This window comes from Rattus norvegicus, chromosome 11 (assembly GCF_021556685.1).
Source record: "Rattus norvegicus strain SHRSP/BbbUtx chromosome 11, alternate assembly SHRSP_T2T, whole genome shotgun sequence".
Classification (NCBI taxonomy): Eukaryota; Metazoa; Chordata; class Mammalia; order Rodentia; family Muridae; genus Rattus; species Rattus norvegicus.
The window spans coordinates 67,985,678-68,008,063 of NC_141544.1; positions in this window are offsets into that span (position 1 = coordinate 67,985,678).

Consider the following 22,386-nt stretch of genomic DNA (forward strand, 5'->3'; position numbering starts at 1 on the left):
ATGCAGATAGTTTCTTGGATTATGTGCCGTTTGGAATTCTGGGAACCTTTCAAAGGGTTTATAATGGCTAGAGCCCTGAGAGGGGAGCTTGGTCATTGTTAGTCATTTGGCAGGGTTGTTTTGATGTTTGTTAAATCGTCATGTGCAAAGAAGAAACAAGAAGAAATTAGATAGCCTGATAGTGCAGATCAAATTTGCCCAAGGAATTCGATGCCCCTAATCAACATAAAGTAGTCTAATCATAATGTCGCCCCCTTTCCCATCTATCCTTTTTCTCTCCTATCTAGTGTTAGGGGGTTGAAAGGGTGAAAAGGAGGTGGAGAAAAGTGAAGAAAGAAAAGCCCACACAGTAGCCAAATACCAACTACAACAAAGCAACAGCACACACACGCACACACACACACACACACACACCCACACACACACACAAGTAATCATCATTGTCATCATCATCATCATCATCATCATCATCATCATCATCATCATCATCATCATCACAATTGTGCAACTAAGATTGAATGAGCAGCAAAGAACTTTCAGGAAAGAAACAGACCATGAAGAGAGAGGCTGTCTTTGAAAGAAGTCAAAGAGTAGGACTGATGGCTAAACCAATATTCAGGAAATTCTTTTGGCCCCATCTGTATGCACAAGGTAATTCTAAAGCACTGAAGAAGTATCAAACAGAGAACTCCCATAGGACACCAAGCTGCACAGAGATCCCAACTTCTTACCTAATGGCAGCAAGTTGTTCTCCCTCTAAGGGCACAGTGGAAGCCTACGTACTCAGCTTGTTGAGCACAGAATTTACTCATCTCATTCTTTACTATCTACATAAGATGTACAACTGCCAGCAAAGAATTAAAAGGCATCCAGAAAAGCAAGTGAAAACAGCGAATTGTCCAGGAGAAAAGGGAGCAAATATACTTACAATCAGAAATGAAACAGGTGTTGGAAATATCACATTAGGAATTAAAGATAACTACGATTAGTACATTAAAAAGGCTCCATTGAGGAAAGGAGACCACATGCAAAACCAGATGGGTAATTTCAGTAATAAAATTACAACTATCACAAAACTCAAATGGAAATGCTAGAAATTACCATAGAACACAGACAAGAATGACTACAATAGGCCAAACAACAGAACTGGCTCAGAAAAAAAAATGAGAATATAAGATGTTTATAATAAATTAATGGATTTTTTAAAACAAAAAGAGTCTGATAAAATGAGTAAGACAACTAAGAGCCACGGGACAAAACCACACTAACAACTGAGATATCAGAAGAGAAAAGAGAAGAAGCAGTCCCCAGGGACAGGTTTTCAGAGAAATAATAGCTGAGAATCTTCCAAAATTACAGACAAATTCAAAACATAGATCCAGGAAGCTCAGAGAATACTTATTGGGATAAACATAAAAAAAAAACAGGAAAAAGGCAGATGTGTCATATTTTAACTGGGAAAAAAACCAAAGGTTAAGGGAAAACTTTGGATATAAGTCAGATGGGAGATACATGAGAACAAAGTAAAACTTACAGTAGATTTCCCAAGAGAAACAGTGCAAGAAGGAGTAGGAGGGAGAGGAGGAAGAGGGGGGGGGATGAAGGGGGAAGGAGGAAGAGGAGGGGATAAGGAAGAGAGGGAGAGGAGGAGAGGAAGGGAAGAGCAAGAGAAAGGGAGAAAGGAGAGAAGGAAAAGGAGGGGAGAAAGGCATCTTACATATACTGAAACAAATACAAAGATTTAATCCCAAATTTTATACATCATTACATATTTTCATTACCATATGTACAACCATAACTATCAAAAATCAAAAATAGAATGGAGCAAAAGAGTTTTCTTAGACAACTATCTCAGAGAGAACTGGCAGCCAGCGAAGACAGATGATCCCAAGCAAGGTAGCAGTGATATGTCACACCAAACTATCCACTGAAGCTGTCTAGGCTGGTGGCACTTTGCATATCAGAAACTTGGATCTATAGAAGGAATTGAACAACACTAAAAGTAGGGTAAGAATGTAAATATACTCTTTTTATCTTTAAAATTTAATAGACTGTATAACCTAAAATCAGTAGCAAAGTATTGCCTGGTTGCTGTATGGCTAAATGTAACCATACAAGGCATACACAATGCGACAGAGGGATCAGGATTACACTGCTGCAAATGTCTTACTGTATACAGTGCAACATTATGAAATGTCTGGAAAGTTCGATGATGTAAATACTAGGGAAACTATTCAAATTACGAGGAAGAATAAATGACAAGTGGACAAAGACTAAGAAAGTCTATGGTAAAGTAGGGTGATAAGCCAATAGCAAATGCCTGGTCAGTTAACCATATAAGCCAATCTGAAAAGCAAACTATTATTATATTAAAATACACGGTACAAGTGAATGCTGTTTTTAAGATAAGTGCTTTAAATACAAAACCTGTTGTGTGTATACATAAAAATAGGAGTATAGAAATGCAAGAGGAAATCATGTAAGCAGTAATAAGGAAAGTCAGAATACTTATGATGCTATCATAATATCAACCAAAGCAGACTTGGGAAGAAATATTAACACAGATAAAGACGTATTGTAGAAGAGTTCAATCGCATGAGAAAACATAATGGTCCAATTTTTTATGTGCTCAATATTACGACATCAAAAAAAAAAAAGTAAGGCAAAGACTACATGGAGTGACAGTGGAAGGGACAAATTCACAGTGGCAGCTGGGGACTGTCACTTGGCCCTCAGTGCAGAAAGAACGAATAGAACTGGGAAGGGTTCGGTAGATCTCAGACCACACTGCTCGCACTGCTGTGCAGCCTTCTACCCAACCTGGAGCAGGTAGCTTTTAAAGAATGCATGGAATATTCAGCCAGACGAGACATGTTCTCATTTACAACACACCACTGAAAAATGAAAGGAAATAGAAGAGAGCTTAAACAATACAAAACTCCCACATAATTGAAGAGGTGTACATTAAAATTAAAATTATATTTTTCAACCACTAAATTTAAATTGATATTTTAATTATGATAAATATAATTTTAATATAATTTTGATAAAGATCGCCAAAGTAGACAGACACACTAATACACGGTGGGAGTAAACATTGCTACAATCACTCAAAAGAACATTAGGCAATGTATTCCAAGCCTTAAACAGTACATGATTTGGCTTTTACAAATGTGCCACAGTTAAGGTTTTTATTTTCTTAATGAAGATAATAGCTAAAGGAAACATGGAGGAAAAAAAAGGGTTTATTTCTGATCACAATAATCTGGTCACACCTCCCATCCCCCATCTCTGAGGGAACTAAGGGCAGGAACTGAAGAGTGGGTAATCTGCTCATAGGCTCACTCTTCCTGGCTTGCTCAGCTTTCTTTCTTCCATAACTCAAGACCCCAGGCCCAGGGGCAGAACCACCTGCCACTCGATGGGCCCTCCTCCATCAGTCCCACGTCAAGAAAATGTACACAGACTCGCCTGTAGGCCAGTCTGGGGCAGCATTTTCTCAACTAAGTTTCCCTCTTCTCCATATGAATCTAGTTTGTGTCAAGTTGACAAAAGACTAACCAGGACAGAAAGTATTCCAAGTAAGTCACGATGAATATGTACAAAATATAACATTTTATAAAGTATTATTAATAAGAATAAAGCCTGTAATAATTTAAATAGGTAATAATACAATAAAGCATTTAGCTAGTACTATATCTATTCAGTGACTGTTTTGTACCCAAGAATCACTCTAAGCACTAGACAGAATGGACTATGATAAGAAGTAATCAGTTTCCCTATTTTGTAGGTCCTCTACTCCAGTAAACTTTCTTTTAAACAGAGAAACTATAAACAAAAGTAAATAATAAAGGCTAAAGAGATAGCTCAGTAAATAATCATTTGCTACACAAGAGTGGAGGCTGAAATTCAAATGCCCAACACCCACAAATGTTGGGTCTCCATGATGGCCCACCTGTGTTCTTGGTGATGGCAAAGACAGGAGATGCACAGTGAAGAAACTTTAACTTTGTGTTCTCACATTTTTTTTTTCATTAAACACTGGATTTATTACAACGTAACACAAAGAATTTTCTACGAACCTGTGAAACTTAGAACATGCACTGTTTCACGTGCAATGGTACCAAGTTGATGGTAGAAAATCCCATGGAAAACTGAATAGACTGAAGGCATAATAGTCAGATGCCAGCCAGAGTGGAGGTTAGACTGAATTTGACCCAATTCGTAATAAGTACAAGGGAGTAGTTGCCTTACAGAATATGTAGGTGATTTCACTACATTCCAATAATATATAATGATTCCAATATATACGTCTACCTTTACTACTGCTGCAAGCTTTAGGAGAGGTGTGAGACAATGGCTGGTTTCTTAACTGTGAACTGCCTGCACTAGATAATTAGGTAAAATAGTCCCTACATAATGGTACAGAAAGGAAGAGAAGGCTTTCCTCAGTTGCACATCCTTAGGCCACTCATCACAGAGGAGCCGAGCCTGTTAGAGAAAGAAAATGCCCATCGTTTTCACGTCTTCCCCAGTCAAACTAGAGAAGGCTGGAATAAAGATTCCTTAAACCGAAGAGCTGAGTCTTGGCACTGAGAATATAACTGCTGCCTTTCAGGGAATATGCAGAAGGAGTCCTCTTTGGCGGGCTGCACTGTGAGATAACACCATGGACAGAGAAACTTCCAGTTTCTATTCAGGGGTGTGTCTCAGGCAAGGGGAAGAATGCGTTCTTTATCTTACAACTCCTTTAGGATACCAAAGATCGGCCAACACTTTATATGACACCATGAAAGAGACTGAGCAGCAAAGAGCGACAACTGATAATTATCCGTTGTTTTCATACCCACCGAAGAGATGTATGCATAGAGTTTAAAGGAAGCCACAGACCCCTGCGTGCGGCTGACCTTGTCACCAGAGATAGTCGTCATCAGTCACATGGCTTATTTTTCTGACAGCTTCAGTGTTGGGAAATAAAATGCCGGGTCTGTTACGTCTGGTTACATCAAGTCTGTCATTCAACTTCTTCATATCTGAAACCAGTAAGATTCTGCCTGAGCTCCCCACCCTGCCCCCACCCCCAAAAAATTAAAAGCAGTTTGGTCATTTTGAAGCCAGTATTTAGTGTTCTGTTAGACCGCATGTATTTGTCGTTTCTCAATCAATTTTCATTCCTCCCTGTAATTAATAAATTCATTTAAAAATACTTTACATTTTAGACCTTTTAAAAATCTGTATTTTTCTTTTGTAAGTTCCAGGAAGATATTGCTTTATACTTTCATGTAATGTAAGGCATAGATTTCACCGTCTGTCAGTTTTGTGCCTTTCCTGAAGTCAACTGCTTCTCTTTACCTTGCTCCTGAGACCCAGCATAGCTCTGCACTGGCACTGGTCCCTGAAACACCTTGAGGACTTTATTCATTTCTCTTGTATTGGATCTCCTTTTGCCAGATCCCCTGCCTTCCTTTTTCTCATTTACCTATAATTTCAGAGTAAGAACCAAAATATTCAAAAGCTGGGGAAGGAGTACAGGTTATTGGCTCTTACATGTCTGAGGATTATACTATTATATTATGCTATTATACTAGTCTCGCAACCTTGTGCACAGTTTGTCTGAAAAGTCTTAAAGGGGGAAATCATTCTCATTGGAATTTTAAGGCTAGCTCTTGCTGGCTATGAAAAATCTGTAATTAGTTCCTTTCTTCTAATGCAATCGCTCTTGCTCTCTGGAAAATTTAAAATTTCCTCATTATTTTGGTGATCTGGATGTCAGGAAGGAGTTCTTGGGTTGGGTTTATTTTTCTTCCTGTTTTCAAAATTAATTTTCCAATTTTCTCAGAAAGCTCATATCCTGGTTAGGTTCTGGCAAACACAAACTAGAGACCCCCGGGAAGAAGCAATTTCACCCTCCATTATATTAGCCCTCGATCATGTCTGCGGAGCAATTCTTATTTCTAGTTAATGCAGGACGGCCTACGTCACTCTGGGCTATGCCACCCCTGGCTGGGTGGTCCTGGTTTGTATAATAAGGCTATCTGTGCATATGCTTCAGCCCTGCCTGTAGGTCCTGCACTGATTTCTCAATGATAGATAGATAGATAGATAGATAGATAGATAGATAGATAGATAGATAGATAGATAGATAGATAGATAGATAGAGTTGTGAGATAAAATAAACCCTGTCCTTCCTGGGGTGGTTTTCATCCGTTTTTATTCTTCCAACAGAGAAGCAAACAAGGATAGCTCCTTGCTCCAGAATCCATATCATTCATTAATCGTTTCCCATATTGTTGCCTAAAGAATGTTTCCCTCCATCGTCTCTATCTGTGTTATGGGCCATCTTTGTATCCATCTGTCTATAATAGATAAGCGATGTGTTTGTACCTGTCACAGAACTTCTGTGCTGATCTTTCATACTTCTTATCCATTCTCTTTTTTTCCTTTTATTCTATTTTCTAAGGCATTTCTTTCACTTTAATATTTTAACCACGTTCCGAGTCTTTAATTACAGGTATAAAGTGCTCATTTTTATAAAATTTTATTCATAAATTTTCATTCCATATTTGGCATCAATTCTTACTTCACAACAATACCATCATTTTATATCTCTTAAGCGTGTGTAAGTCAGAGTTTGTTAAAATGGCCTTCTGACGCCAGGATTCCTTCTTATTATTTTGTAAAATTACTTTCATTAATTTTGTTCTCTTCCCACATAGGGAAATTCCCCTGATGATCTGATATCTTCTTGGAAAATGGCATATCATACAGACTTTTGGAACCTGTATCAGATGGTGAACTTTCCAGATATACACACTTACCTGTGAGTACTGAGGGGCCAGCTAGCCATTAGGGAGGGTTTACAAACTACAGTATCTATAAGTATTTTCCCTTTAATACTTCAATTTTTTTTCAAAGAAGGGGCCGCTGTGTCTGTTTTTATTGCCAGTTTTCATGGATTAAGGGTGGTGATGAGGTCACATTCTCATCATTTTACACACGTTCATTCAATATATTCTATCTTAATTGAGCCAATTTATTCTTATCTATCTCTGAGACGACTAGTAATGACCCAAGTATTCATGATTAATTTTCCCCTAATCAATATCTTATATTGGCTGCATATTTTAAGTGATTTTTATTTCTTTCAATGTTCATCGTACCTCACCTTCTCAATTACTGGTCTCTGGGTCTTTTGTGGTTTGGCAAATGCCTAGATTTGACATTGGCTTTTAAAAATCTAGTTTTCATTTGTTTTTAAGAATCTCCTCCCGATGCGTCGTTTCTAGGTCTACTGGCCATACACTGATAATTATTTTAATCATTCTCATCCCAGTCACTACTGGGGACGCGAAGAAGTGCTTGCTGCCAGTAACCTGATATGGCTGTGTTCTGAGAGACTCTGGGAGCCAAACATTGAACTGAGAATGGAGTCCCCAATGGAGAAGTTAGAGAAAGGACTGAAGGAGCTGAAGGGGGTTGCAACCCCATAAGAAGAACACAATATCAACCAACCATAACCCTCAGCGCTCCCAGGGACTAAACCACCATTCCAAGAGAACAAGGGACAGACCCATGGCTCCAGCTGCATATGTAACAGAGGATGGCCTTGTTGGGCATCAATGGGAGGAGAGGCCCTTGGTCCTGTCAAGGCTTGATGCCCCAGTGTAGGGGAATGTCAGGGTGGAGAGGTGCAGAGGGAGTAAGTGGGTGGGGGAGAGAGCACCCTCATAGAAGCAAGGGTCGGGTAGCAGGTTTCTGGATGAGAAACCAGAAAACAGAATAACATTTAAAATGTAAATAAAAATGCAATTAAAAAAATAAAATAAAATAGAAGGGCTGTACATCTGTATTAGAGGACGAGAAACAAGAAAGCCTAACTCTGATGTTTCTCAGTAAACATAGCAATTTTTAAAATGTCAAAAGAAAGAAAGAAAGAAAGAAAGAAAGAAAGAAAGAAAGAAAGAAAGAAAGAAAGAAAGAAAGTTTGGTCTAAAGTGTAGCAACAGAGTTCTTGCCTAGTCTGGACCTCAGCCTGAAAAACGAAGACCACAAAGCCACTGCCTGGTGTTATAAAAAATTTTTCAGTTTTTAAAGCTATTCTTTACCTCGTATTTCTTTCAAAAATGTTTTGGTAAAACATCTTCATCTAGCCTTACAGGTTCTTTTTTCTTTAATGCACCCAGCAAAACAGAATAAGGTAGTGGCTACATTCTCTAGCACTTCCAAAACCCCAATAAAATCACACCTAGACACTGAATTCTTCCTTGTTATATATAAATGGATGTGTCTCTCTGCAAAAACCAGAGATACGATGTTTGAAGAGGTAAAGAATGAGGAAGTTCTATTAATCTGATTTTATAAATTAAAATCCTGAAACAAAGTAATCTTACCATAGATTTTAAATTATAAAGTTTTACTTTAGGGCTTTACAGAGAGTCTGAGTTTTGAATGACGCTTTCTAATATCTTTCAGGATTGCCAAGTTAAACAGCAACAGTTGGGAGATTTAGCTCCGGAGCACGTGGATAATGACCTTCAAGGCAACTGGCCCCATATGTCAACAAGGAAAAAAAATATGTACTGTAACTGTTGAGGTTAGATGTTTCTCTTATTTTTTTCCAGTTTTGCAGCTCAAGATCTGGTATAATCACTGGAGCATAAGGATGGAGAGGTGTTTTCAATAACAGTTTTTCTCTTAAAAAATGTCATTTTTTGGAAACTAATTATTAAGAAAATTAGATTTCTTGGCATTTTGATCTAAAATATGTCCTTGTTTCTTAAAAGAGTTGGGCTGCATTTTTCTACAAATGTGTATATTGGCTTGTGATATTCTTGGCTGAACAAACTGTTACCACGAGAGCGTGTTTAGAACAATCGGTGGAGCTTGTGGAAAAACACATTTCAAACACTAACGACTCCCCTTCATATCATACATTTCTCCAAGCAACTCGAAGGAATTTATAAGGTGTTTGTTCTTATTACACGTGTCTGAGAAGAACTTACAAATATGTTGCATTGCTTTTAAAATGATGAAATCTGATCCCTTCTCATAAGAAAAGATTATCAATAAACTTTTACAAATAAGAGAGCTAAATATTGATTGGGATATCTGCCCACAAAGAATCCCCATTCTGAACACGTTGCAATAATATATTAGATTTTACATTTATGATTTATGGCTATCAATAAAAATATAATAGTTTGGACAGCTATCTAGTTAAACAACAGTTTATTGTCTGAAAAACATGTTTTAGAAGACTCTGGTATGCTGAAGGTTTTAGTATTTATAGTCTTCGTGATCAAATAGACTTGAGATTAAATAGTTCCTACCCCTTCTGCAGGGGAGTGGAGGTGTGTGTGTGTGTGTGTGTGTGTGTGTGTGTGTGTGTGTGTGCATGTGTGTATGTGAGTGTGTGCAGGTACAAATGTGCACTTATGTGAATGCCAAAGGATAACCTCAGTGTAATTCCTCAAGCACCACCATCCATTTGTCTTTAAAACAAGTTTTCTTTTACACAGAGTCTCTTATTGGGCTGGAACTGGCCAAGTAGGTTAGTCTGACTAACCATGAACCCAGAGCTATGCCTCTCTCTTCCTCCCCAGCACTGAGATCACAAACAGGGCATGATAATACCACACATGTCTTACATGCTTTCAGCAATAGAACTCATGTCCTTGTTCGAGAACTTCTCAGATACTGAGCAAGCCCCAATATCAACCATATCTGTATGACCTGAGTTTATTCATACGTGCAACAGCACCAGTTCATGTCAGAGAGAGAGAGAGAGAGAGAGAGAGAGAGAGAGAGAGAGAGAGAGATTATTATTCAGTTATTCAACACACGAGTTGAAAATGGGTCAAGATGTGCCCTATAGTCAAACAGACAGGAAGTTATCTGTTTTGAAGGAAATGCATGTAAAGTAAAGAGAGATTTTGGTTACCTTCCTAGGGAGAAATGTCTGTTTTCTTTTGCTCTATAGCCTGGACAATATTGTACTTCTCCTCGATATCTAATGTTTTCTTATTTTCTTTTAACTAGTGTGGCAAAATGGTTACCTCAAGTGTTGGTAAAATAATAAATACATAAACAATTAGAATTGTAAAATCATAACTGGGATTCCAGAAATGCAGAGTTCTACTTGATACTATAGTGAAGTATAGGTCAAGAATTATCAGAAATAGTAACATGGAATTATCTATAAATCTGATATTGAAGATTCTGAGGATTAAGACTGAATTTGTCATTTATATAGAAGACTGGAAATTTTATGGATAAACTTAGACCATCAGGTGTACATGCCAAAAGGATGCCTCTGGCGGAAGTGTAAAGAAGAGATATCAGGAAATGAGACATCATTAAAGCCATTAGGAACCTACTGCAGAACATCTGGTCATGCAGATGCTGATGGTTCTGGGAAGGTGGGCATGACCGTTGGCACGAAAACAAAGAGGGCATCTTTTTATTGAGAGTGGAATTGCTGTGTTTATGAAAGGTAAGACGGAGAAGGAATATGGTTGGTGGAGGTGTAGTCAGGTATGGGGGAAGGGGGTACCTCTGTGGGCCCAAGCTGAGACATAACTTCCTCCTGGGGGACCAGCCACAGGATGGTATAGTATAGAATAAAGTTTATTCAGGGAATGGAGAGGGGAGTTGAGAGGGTAGTAGAGACAGAGAGAGGCAGAGAGAGAGAGAGAGAGAGAGAGAGAGAGAGAGAGAGAGAGAGAGAGAGAGAGAGAAGAGGCCAGCCATGAACACATGGGGGAAGGGGGAAAGAAAGCAGAGAGAGGGGGAACGGAATGGAGAGAGAGGGGGAAGGGGTGAGAGGACAGAGCTGGAACAAGAAAGCAAGAGGGAGAGAGAGCAGAGGAGGCAAGCAGCCCCTTTTATAGTGAGTCAGGCATACCTGGCTGTTGCCAGGTAACTGTAGGGCGGAGCTTAGACAAAATGCTTACAGAAATTTTTTACTTTATTTTGTGGGGCATCTTTAAATTGTTATGTTCTTGTTATCTGTATTTTATATTTTATTGAAGAATCTCATAAATGAATACAACGTATTTGGATTGTTTCCAACCAGCACTCCCTTTCCAACAGGAAAACCTGAATGCTTATACGCAAAGAGGAAGTTCAAAACTTCCTACACATCAAATGTCGATGCCAGGTGGCTCAGTTAATGAATTTTATCAAACATTGAATAAATCTCACCAGTCCTTTTCAGACTCTTTTATTTCAGAGATATAGGAACCTTCCCAACTCATCTGTAAGACTAATATTATTTCAATATCTGAAAGAGAAACGTACATTCTAAAAATGAAAATTATACATCTCTCATAAATGTAGTCTCAAATGTCTTTTTCAAAACTGCAGAATGTACAGAATACATAAAAAAAAAACCACTATCAGTGTCACTCTCAGTGAAGGAACAGTGACATGGCCTTGAAAGATTAGTGTCAGGCATTGAATGTTCAGTGTTGGGCACTGAGTAGGAACGTGAGCTGAGAACCAGCTGCCAATGCTTTCTATAATCTTGAACTACTGAGGATTTTTTTATAAGTGGTAGTAGCTAAAGGGACAGCAATAAGCTATATTTGATGGTATAATGGGCATTTATTATATACAAGACATTGCTGTGTTCAGTTTTTCTGCCCCCTCTATGACAGTATTAATGCATCATTTCTTCACAGATGAGCAACTAGGAGTTCCCAGGTGTTCACTCATTTGCCCAGGTGAGGTTTGTGAGTGACTTGACTCTATTAATTTTCATGTGTGTTTGAAAGCACAAAGCATGTACTTTCCAATCTATCATACAAGAGCCAGGTATCCTGGGTCTCCATGAGAAGGAATCTGAAGGAAGAGTGTAGGCTGAGAAGAGGCTCAAGTTTCAGAGAGAGTCGACTTTCAACTGAAGGCAGCATAAGGACTTACGAGTGGACAGGAATGAGAGAGCTTTGAAAAGACTTGTACCCTTCAAAGGTGTGAAATGTAGAATCAATTAATTTAATTAGACTTTAGTTTTTTTTTACATTTTATTTATTTATTTTTTTTATTAACTTGAGTATTTCTTATATACATTTCGAGTGTTATTCCCTTTCCCGGTTTCCGGGCAAACATCCCCCTCCCCCCTCCCCTTCCTTATGGGTGTTCCCCTCCCAACCCTCCCCACATTGCCGCCCTCCCCCCACCAGTCTAGTTCACTGGGGGTTCAGTCTTAGCAGGACCCAGGGCTTCCCCTTCCACTGGTGCTCTTACTAGGATATTCATTGCTACATATGGGGTCAGAGTCCAGGGTCAGTCCATGTATAGTCTTTGGGTAGTGGCTTAGTCCCTGGAAGCTCTGGTTGCTTGGCATTGTTGTATATATGGGGTCTCGAGCCCCTTCAAGCTCTTCCAGCTCTTCTATAAAGCTTATCTGTGTAACAGAGGTTTTTGTAAGTGACTCTGGGTTCTATAGTGGACCAAAGACTCCCTACACTAAACCTAAAGTAAAAAACATCTTGACAGTTAAGTTGCTAATTACATAGATGTTGCTAACTCTTTTCCCTTTGTTCTTTACATTCATGTTTCTGTCACTAAAACGTCTGAATACAGAAGCACCTCTCCCCTTTTCTAAATGTGTAAGTATTTACACAGCATATAAGTGTGTTTAGGTAGTATAAAGATCTCATACTTTATATAAACATTGATTTATTCAAATTTTGACTTATTATTTATTGATGCACACACACACACACACACACAAACACACACTCACACACCATCTGTATAGATACATAAAAAGAGACCGCTCAAAGGAAATCATAAAAGAGAGTATGTAGCTCACCCAATTATTACCTGATGAAAGTCCATATGGGGATTGATGCTTTGGGCTTTCTGTCTTTTCTCAATACACCAAGTCTCTGGAAAATCAACAGTTTCTTGCACCAAAGCTCTGATTTAAGTAGCAATTAGTTTTTTTTAGGGTAATCATTACCTACAAAAATACTCATTTGTTTATGCTAACTTCTTTGCAAACTCATATAGACTGTGAAGGGAATCTAGGTAGAGATTAACTTTCTACTTGCACAGAACCTGTTATAGTTTCCAAATAAGTCATATTGTAAGGTTCTTGCGACTCAGTGTTTCTTCAGCAAACGGTTGGATAAGAGTGCTGCTGCTTTTTTTTAAAAGTGAAACTTCCTTGAGTGTAATCTTGAGCTGCAGTTAAATTCAGGGAGCAGCTCACTTCCAGCTGAACTTCTGAAGAACAGCCTGAGTAAATGTTTACTGTCTCTTTTGCTTTTGAATATGTGCTACATTTAAATTTAGAGCTGAAATCTTAGGCAACTCTTATATGAAGTAATGGAAATTACATTGTAATCAACATGTTTATGTTTCCTAACCATGCCATTCTGTTTGCATGTAAATATATAGCAGTTAGCCTTGTAGGAAGGCAGTATAAATAAATTTCACCTTGGGAAAAAAATGAATCATCACTCCACCTATTTCATAGCCTCTTGTGCATATTTATGGAGTTTTTAGAGAAAGCACTGGAGAATCTAGGGAAGTGTTGGTTTTCATTTTTTTTAAATAACCTTAACATTTAACATCACTATGTCATATTGATTTCTTAGGAGAAGTTTCATAAAGCCAAATTGCCTGTGCATGTTTTCCAGTACGTAATATTTGAAAAAAATCCAACTGCAAACAATGATAAATGAATTTTATTTCATAATTCGCTCTTTTTTATAGCCTCTGGTCTGGCTGCAGTGGCATGAACACTGGTACAGGGACTAGTAGGTAGATGTAAAGTCAAGCCACTGGACTCCCCAAATTAGATTCCTCACTCCTAGAGGTATTGTAGACAGAAAAACATACCAAAGCCACATTTTGTCTTAAAAAATCTGGCTTTTCACAGCTGGTTCCCCCAAACTCAAACATGGAAACACTCCTTCTGGAAAGAATTGGTCAAGTTCTGAGACAGAAGAGCCTGAAGTAGTATTTCATCATGTCTGCTTTCTCAGGGCTGCAATCGATCCAGTAAGTCCTCTTTGGGTTGTAGTGTTACTGTCATTGTCTTAAAGCAACAATCTTCACCTTTCTCTAAGGATGAGTCTGTTCTTAATGCGTCCTTGCTCTACCCCCAGGTTGCATGATTTCCTAAAAGTAAATTCCTCAAGGGTTATATCTCTTGAAGTTGCGCCTTCTCCTCAGCCAGTAGACTTTATTCATTATTTGGTGCTAGGCTTATACCAGCAAGTATGGTATAACTCTTTATTGTCCGGTCTAACCCAATAGTGAGCTGACTCTGTATACCTGGGCTGTGGAGGAAGGGCTTCCTAGCATTCCTGACTGATTCCCATGGCAACCAAATCTTCCTTTGTTTCCAGGGCTCATTTCAGTCTCCTGCCCTCAATCTTCCTTTGTTTGTGATCATTCAATGTAAACCGAAAAGAAAACTTTGTAAAGAACTCCGAACTTCCCTTAAAAGGGGCTTGGTTATTCTAAATTGATATTCTGGCTTGCACTTAGTCTTTAAGTATTTGTTGACATTTCAACTGCTTTCTTTCTACTCTAACACCCTGCAAAATTAGACAATCCATGTGCCTCATCCCTCATTATAAAGGTTCTGTAAGTTTTCTTAGGATTTTAATGGGAACAATTATTTTTATTTTTATTTTTTTATTTTTTGACTGTCTTTTTCTTACTGTGGGTATAGAAACAAAGGCATTGTAAGTAGAAGAGGAATCTGCAGTTCGTAATAATGTTCAAAACAAAGCATCTTTAATCTTTTCCCAAAATCTTTAAATATTTATTTTATTTATGCATACCAGTGTGAAAGAGACAGACACAGAGAGAGAGTGAAACAAAGAACAACAAGGGTGGGGTGCTCTGGCATGCATGCAAAATGAAAGAACGATTTTGGGGGAGTCCATTCACACTTGTTCTTGAGGTCGAGCCTATTGTGTTTCTGCCGCTATGCTGAACACATGAACATCCGGCTGATTCTTCTGTCTCCACCTTCCATCTAGCTGAAGGAGTACTGGGACTGTGTTTATAGACTGACCCACTGGGTCTAGCCATAGCCTTTTTACATGGGTTCCAGAGATTAAACTCTGGAGGTCATGGTTGTACACAAGAGGTTTTAGCCTCTGAGCCATCTTACCAGCCAAAAACTGTTTTCAATCAAACACTAATAGTCCTAGGGAATTGAAAGAAAATGGTACACAGCAAACTCTGCCTACAGTGGCTTCTTTTACCCTCTCAAAGGGTTTCAAAGGTCAAATATCAGGTTAATAGGCTCTAAGAGGGGGCATGGGAAGTAATCCACCAAGATGGACATTCCCAGGACAGGTTCTCAGGGTCTGGATAACCAGGAATTGAACACACAAGAATTTTATCTTAGAAAGTTTATCTTGTGGAGTGATCCCCAGATGATGAGAATGTTAATTATGCTAATTATGAGGACTTATTGATGTTTAGGTGAATGAAGCAGGCCACTTAAAGAGATCAGCATGATCTATGTGATTTGATGGCCCAAAGTCAGTCATGTATGATGGTTAACAAAGGGAGCAACCATGACTTCTCCACTACCCTAGATGAAGCAGAACTCATATTTCCCTTAAAACACACAGACTGGACCTATTTGCATGATGAATACCTGAAGCTGCGAGACCTACCTCAGACTCCACTAAAGAGATCAATGGGCCAGAACTCAATGAGGCATCTACTGAGTCAGTTAGGGTCTTTGTTAGTCAGTCTCTCTAGTTGTGAGCATTGCAGAAATGGCTCTTTGGTTACTATTATATAACTGATGAGATGAAAGTGATTGTTTTTCTCAATGGAATGACTGTGTGTGTGTGTGTGTGTGTGTGTGTGTGTGTGTGTGTGTAGGTAAGTCTCATTAAAAAAAAAATAAAAAGATCCTGAAAAGTTTATTTTCAAGTGCTTCAAGTTTTGTCTCCATTTTAAATAAGTTGAAACAGGACTCTTCCAGGATTGATTCACTGAAATGCTTATTTATGAACGATGATGACTCCTATCTGGAGAATTCCCTGGTAGCAACAATATTACGGAGAATAAAATACTGACTGAGGGTAACATATTGGTGAATAAAGATCTATAAAGCAAATAAAATATAAAGTATGTATTATTTAAGTGTTATCATTTTTAATGTTACTCTGTTTGGGGACTGGAGAGATGGCTTAGCTGTTAAAAGCACTTGATACTATTGTCAAAGATCCAAGTTCAGTTCTCAGTGTCTACGTTGGGTTGCTCACAACTGCTCCCTACTCCAGCTCCAGGAGATCCAACACTTCCTTCTGGTCTCCACAGACAGCAGCATACATGTATGAATTCACACAGACACACAGACCCACATATTATATATACATAATTTAAAATAAATATAAAATCTCCAAAGGAAAGGTGTTCCACTTTAATTTTCTTTTATATAATCTGTGTGTAAGAGGACCTTCAATATACATATCAAAACAGTTTTAGATACACAATCACCTTTCCAGTCTTAGCAAGGGCAAGGTTTATCAAGATCCAAATTGTAGGGCTTTTAACTATCTGGTATTCTTCACAAGAGTCAAATCATGAAAAGCAATTTGGAAAATCTTAAAAATATATGGCAATTAATGCGACACATATTCTGAATTGTACCTCGAACAGAAAGTAGCACTAATACTGTAAATCATTAGTACTACTAATATCATTTTCTTAAAAGAAAACTGGAGTTAGAAAAAGCTGTATTAGCATGGCAACGCTTCTCTAAATCTAAAACATTCCAATATAAAATTTTATAAATGTGCAAAATATCATCCATTGAAAGTCTGTAAATTCTGTTTTGATCACTTATCCTAAAAAAAGAAAAGGCATAGGCAAAAACTTAACTACAAGATACTAATTGAAAATAACTTTAAAGGCATGATGCAAGTAATTACTAAACAGTAAAGTTAGAAAATTCTAGATCCACTGAAGTGAAATTTTACAAGGACAAATAATAAATATTTGGTAACAAGTGGCAAAAAATTGATTGGAAAATAGTGTTTAAAATATAAACTCATTTGTAGCGTGTAGTGAGTATATTCATGCACACAACACACACACACACACACACACACACACACACACGGGACATGCATAAAGGATTTTTGGAAGGCTGAAACATTTTATTAGTAGGGATTATCACTGGGTTTGGAGCTCAGTGCTGGCCATTTGCTACTGAAAGAAGGATTTCAAATGTTTTTGGTTTGGTTTGGTTTCTTACTTCTGATTTTATGAGCAAAACTCAACCTCTTCTCCTCCTCCCCTTCCCCCTCCCCCTCCTCCTCCCCCTCCTCCTCCGCCTCTTCCTCCTCCTCCTTCTCCTCCTTCTCTTCCTCCTCCTTCTCCTCCTCTTCTCTTCTTTTTCCCTCCTCATCTCCTTCTATTCCTCTCTCCTCTTTCTCTTTCCCTTTCCCCTGGACCAATCTTCCTTCTCCTCCTCCTCCCCCTCCTCCTTCCCCTCCTCCTCTTCTTCTTCTGTTCTTCCCTCTTTCCCTTTTCTACAGAAAGCACAGTCATCATGCACACATGCAAGCGCACCTCAATTAGCCACATTTGCATGAAATTAATAACTTTATGACTTCTTGGAAACGGGAAAAGGCTTTTAACTATTTTTCCCCAAGACTTAAGAGTATTGACCCTTGTCAGGGAAGATTAAGATAGCTCCAAAATGAGGCAAAGTGACAAGGGAAATGAAAGCAAGCAAGCAAGCAAACAAACAAACAGAAAAACCAAACTCCTCAGAAACCCAGGTGTGGTGAGGACAGCAAAGGCTAGCCTCCAGAAGCATGACTGCCAAGCAGAAACATGGCTATCAAGCAGAAAGTGATTCTGTAAAGCAGAGGCCAGACAGGCAAAATCAGGCTTGTCACGGGCAACCTTACATATTCCTGAAATATAGTGCATGGCTTAAAGGGCTAGAATAGTCAGCCTTAAAACAATTTTACCATGGAATATTACTGTCTAGTAGACGACTGAAGTGGGTGTCAGGGGAAAAGCCAATACTTTGAAATCTTGGAATTATCATGGAACAAGTGCTCTGTATAAAATCTAACTGGGACAGAACCACTTCAAATCCATTGTCAGGCTTTTTCTGTAGACAAACATTAAGAATTTCTCCAGTTGTAAAGTATGGAAAAGATGATTTCATTCAAACCCATCATGAAGTTGGCATGATCACTGTCCCGGGAGTCTTGTAGGGAGAAAAGAATTTGAGTTCCACTTTAATACATCTCAGGTAGAAAGAGAATTTACAATCAGGGAACAGGCTAGGTTCGGTGGTGGAAACATGAGGACAAAGCGTTAAAGATAAACCGGGTTCTGATCAAACAGACCTACTGTTCTGAAATATAATGCAGAGGGCAAGGAAGTATGTGGTGGGCCCAGGTCAAGATGTCCCCATGAGAAATCACGCCAAGTCACAAAACTGATAAAAGGGAGTTTACTTGGAGGAAAGGAAGGAAGTGGGGGGCTAGAGAAGACATAGGGGCAGACAGACAGGAGCAGAACCATAAGGGCAGAGAAGGAGGGAGCTACAGGAAGGAGAGAGAAGTCTGCTGGGAACATGTGGAGAGAGAGGGGGAGGGAAATGAGAGGAAGAAAGATGGAGAGGGAGCCAGGGGGACAGGGGAGAGTGGGAGGGAAGAAAGAGGGAGAAGAGTAGAGGATAAAGGGGAAGAGGGGAAAAAGGGAAGAAAACAAACTGGGGTAGGAAGCAGTCTTTACTATCTACCAGGCCTCACAGGCGGGTGATGACATAAGCCTCTGCTAGATCCAGGAGCCTACCTCTAAGCTAAGACCTAATAAAATTCTGATGGCCCTGGGTTATAGATGGACCAAGATGAGCCTAGATGAGAAGCAGTACCCAAGCGGGGACAATGAAGAAGCAATGCAGATGAAGGATGACATGGTCTTGAGTCCTTACTAAAGTAACTAGGCGTGTATTTTAGCTTGGGCCAAAACGTACACAGGTGGATGTAAATAACCTTTGTCAGACACCAGCTACCCTTAATGATTGTCATGTTACTTCAAGTAGGATATCAGTCCAGCAGTGTGGAAGCCACTTTGTATTGGAGGAAGTAACCAATATCTATAGGCTTTTGGAAGTCCTCCATCTCAAGGACAACGACAGCCAGATTTAGCAAACTATTTCGTGAGATGCCAGCTAGATGTGAACGTCAGATAAACAGTGAATAATCGTTTAGTATAAGCATGAGCTAATTGCTGCAGGATGACAGACTTCCGTAAACAACTATTGTGCTTATTATGTGCCTAAATTCGACATTTATCCGAGTAACTTTTCTTCCTTTTGGTGCCAATATTAGTAGAGACTCTAAATATTGAGCCTTCAAGGATATTTCAACTATATGTCTCAGTTTTTGTTCCTTAAAATGTCACTTGATTTCACTTTCAATACAGGAGGTCAAAACCAGGGCTTTGCATATGCTAGTCAAGTACTCTTAACACCGAGCTATAGTCTCAGCCATAAAATGTTAGGGAGAAAAAATATTATAATAAAAACACTTTTGGTTAGGTAGTATGATACTTCTAATCTATCTGCATAGCAGGTACATATAAAAAAGAGAAAATGTATAAAAGACAGCTTCCTCAGACAGTCTTCTAGAAAGAAAAGTGCTATTACTGTTGGGCTAACAGTTAGAGCATGCTGACTTTAGTGAACTTTAGTGCCTCCCCTTGAGATGAATCCCACTTTGGGCCTGTTGCTGGACCTCCTTTTCCTCAGGCTCTTCTCCATTTCCATCCCTGCATTTCTTTCATACAGGGATAATTATGGGTCAGAGCTTTGGCTGTGGGACAGCAACCCCATCCCTCACTTGATGCCCTTTCCTTGTGCTGGAGGTGGATTCTACAAGTTCCCTCTCCCCACTGTAGCACCTTTCATCTTAGGGTCCCCCCTTTGAGTTCTGAGAGTCTCTTACTTCCCAGGTCTCTGGTATATTCTAGAGGGTCCTCCCAACCTCCTTCCTCCCAACCTCCTTCCTCCCGAGGTCGCCGGTTTGAATTCTTTCTGCTGGTCCTCAGGGCTTCACTCCCTTTCTCCCATCCAATACCAGATCACGTTTGCCTCTCCCTCCACCCCAACCCCTTACCCTCCCCTGTCCTTCCCTCCCTCCCCCTTTGTGGTTGCTTTTTTCTCCCTCCCAAGTGGAACTAAGGCGTCCTCACTTAGGCCCTTCAGCTTGTTGACTTTTTGGAGTTCTGTGGACTATAGACTGTGGCTAGCAAGCTTTTTACATCCTCTTGCTTCTGTCCCCCTGTGATGGTGAAACAGATGCTCATGGCCACCTCCGACGTTTTACATAAATGCTAAGAATTTGAATGAAGGTTCATGCTTGTGTGGCAAGCATTTTACTTAGTGATTCATTGCCACAGACTCTCCAGTTATTTTTAAATTTATATTTAATAAAATGAAACACACATATAAAAAGAATAAAAATTTATCTATAAACTCCAAACAATAAGTAGTTCATCTACCGTCTGGAGTCTAGAAACAATCCATGCAGGCATTTGAGCATCTGCAGATTTTGGTATACACTGAGAGTCCAAGAAATGTCCTGCATATTGGAAAGCAGTAATGATTACATTAATAATATATTTGATAATTTTTTTAAAGAATTCACAGGGCATGACCAATGCTTTCAAGGTACCTAGCCAAGTTCATCTACTTACTCTCTTCTTAAATTGTCTTCTCCTTGTCTGATTGATTGTTTTATAGTTTTGTCAATGGGAGACCTGCCCTCAAGTATTTTATTGTTTAGTCTTTCCAAATTTTAAACTTTATATGAATTGAATGATGTTGTTTGAATTGGTCTTTGACTTCAGCAACATGAGTTTTATGATTTATCATGGTGATTAGTGTAGGGTGAATTAGTTCCTTTCATTGGTGAAGAATGTCTTGCTACAAGAATGCCATAAAGTCTAATTATTCATTTACTGTCAATGAGCTTTTGGATTTCTTCCAGTTTTGCCGTTATTGATAACAATGAGGAAATCCTTAGATATTTGCTCACCACAGGGATTGTTTTGTTCATCCAAGAAATTCAATTTTTAATACAAACGAAATCTGCACATAACAGGCCCTGACAAATGCTTGAGTGAATTAATTTAAATAGGTTGACAGGATCTCTGAAGTCTACTTGAATATTTCCTAGAAAATATGTACTAAACATCACATCTGAAGCATGCATTTGTGGATGTATTGCAGGGTAAAGTTGTAGATTGTTTAATTTGACTTCTTCATTCTTGAAGGAAATAATTCCTTCTTGAAGAAAAACATGACACAACTAGAAAGAGATAACTCACTGTCGTTATGTGTGTCCCTTGCTAGACCACCAAACAAAAGTACATTTACCCAGCTAAGCCCTTACAAAACCCTTCTGGGGCAATGTCAGATAGGGCCAAATACAGTAAGTCAAATATTTGTTCAGCTGACTTTTCCTGTCAGGTTTGTCTTTCTCTGTATGGGTGGCAGTCAATTTGCCTTCAAGTTTCTTTCTGGTCCTTTTATTTTCATCTATGGCACTCCAATTCCAGAACATCTGTTGCGTGTTTATCCACGGTATTTCAAATAGAATCAAGGCTACAGAGTGGATTGGTGTCCCTCGTTACCGAAGACCTGTTAAAGCTACATCCTGTGCTAGATCTTTCTTTAGAAGACCAGTTATCCATGACTATCTTGATTTCTATGGTGTATAAAAGCCTGGGCAGTGGGAGCACATGAATAAGTACAATTATACACCTTGCAGCTCCAAGGACGCAGAATTCGTTCACAAATTTCCCTCTGGAAGAAAGTGTTAAGAAGCCAAGTGCTTTCTGCCTACAATGAGGTTCTTCTGGGTTCTCTTCTGCTCCATTCTATTACTCTTCAGAGGACTTCTTGATGACAGTGACATATCTGATCTCTCTCTCTCACAAATCTCAGCAGAATTATTTCCAAAAGTTTTTTCTATTTTAAAAAATTCCGAATATTCTTATTTTTCTTAAAAGTTGGTTATTTTATTTTACTTTTGATGTACACTGATGTTCAACCTGCATTTGTGTTTGTGTGACGGGGTCAGATCCCCTAGACATGTAATTATAGACCGTTGTGAACTGCCATGTAGGTGCTGAGTCCTTTGAAAGAATGGCCATTTCTCTTACTCCCCGAGTCATCTCTCCAGCCTCAATATTCCTATTCTTTGTTGCCTGGATCCTCATTGATCATTGCATGTGTAAGTGGGGATGTTCCAATTTATACCTAGAGTGTGAAAAGTGCATCCAGCAATGATATTTCATGAAATACTCTATTGGACCTCACCAATCATTAGTAAGGGGTTAACAAGAAATTGAAACTTCCTGATG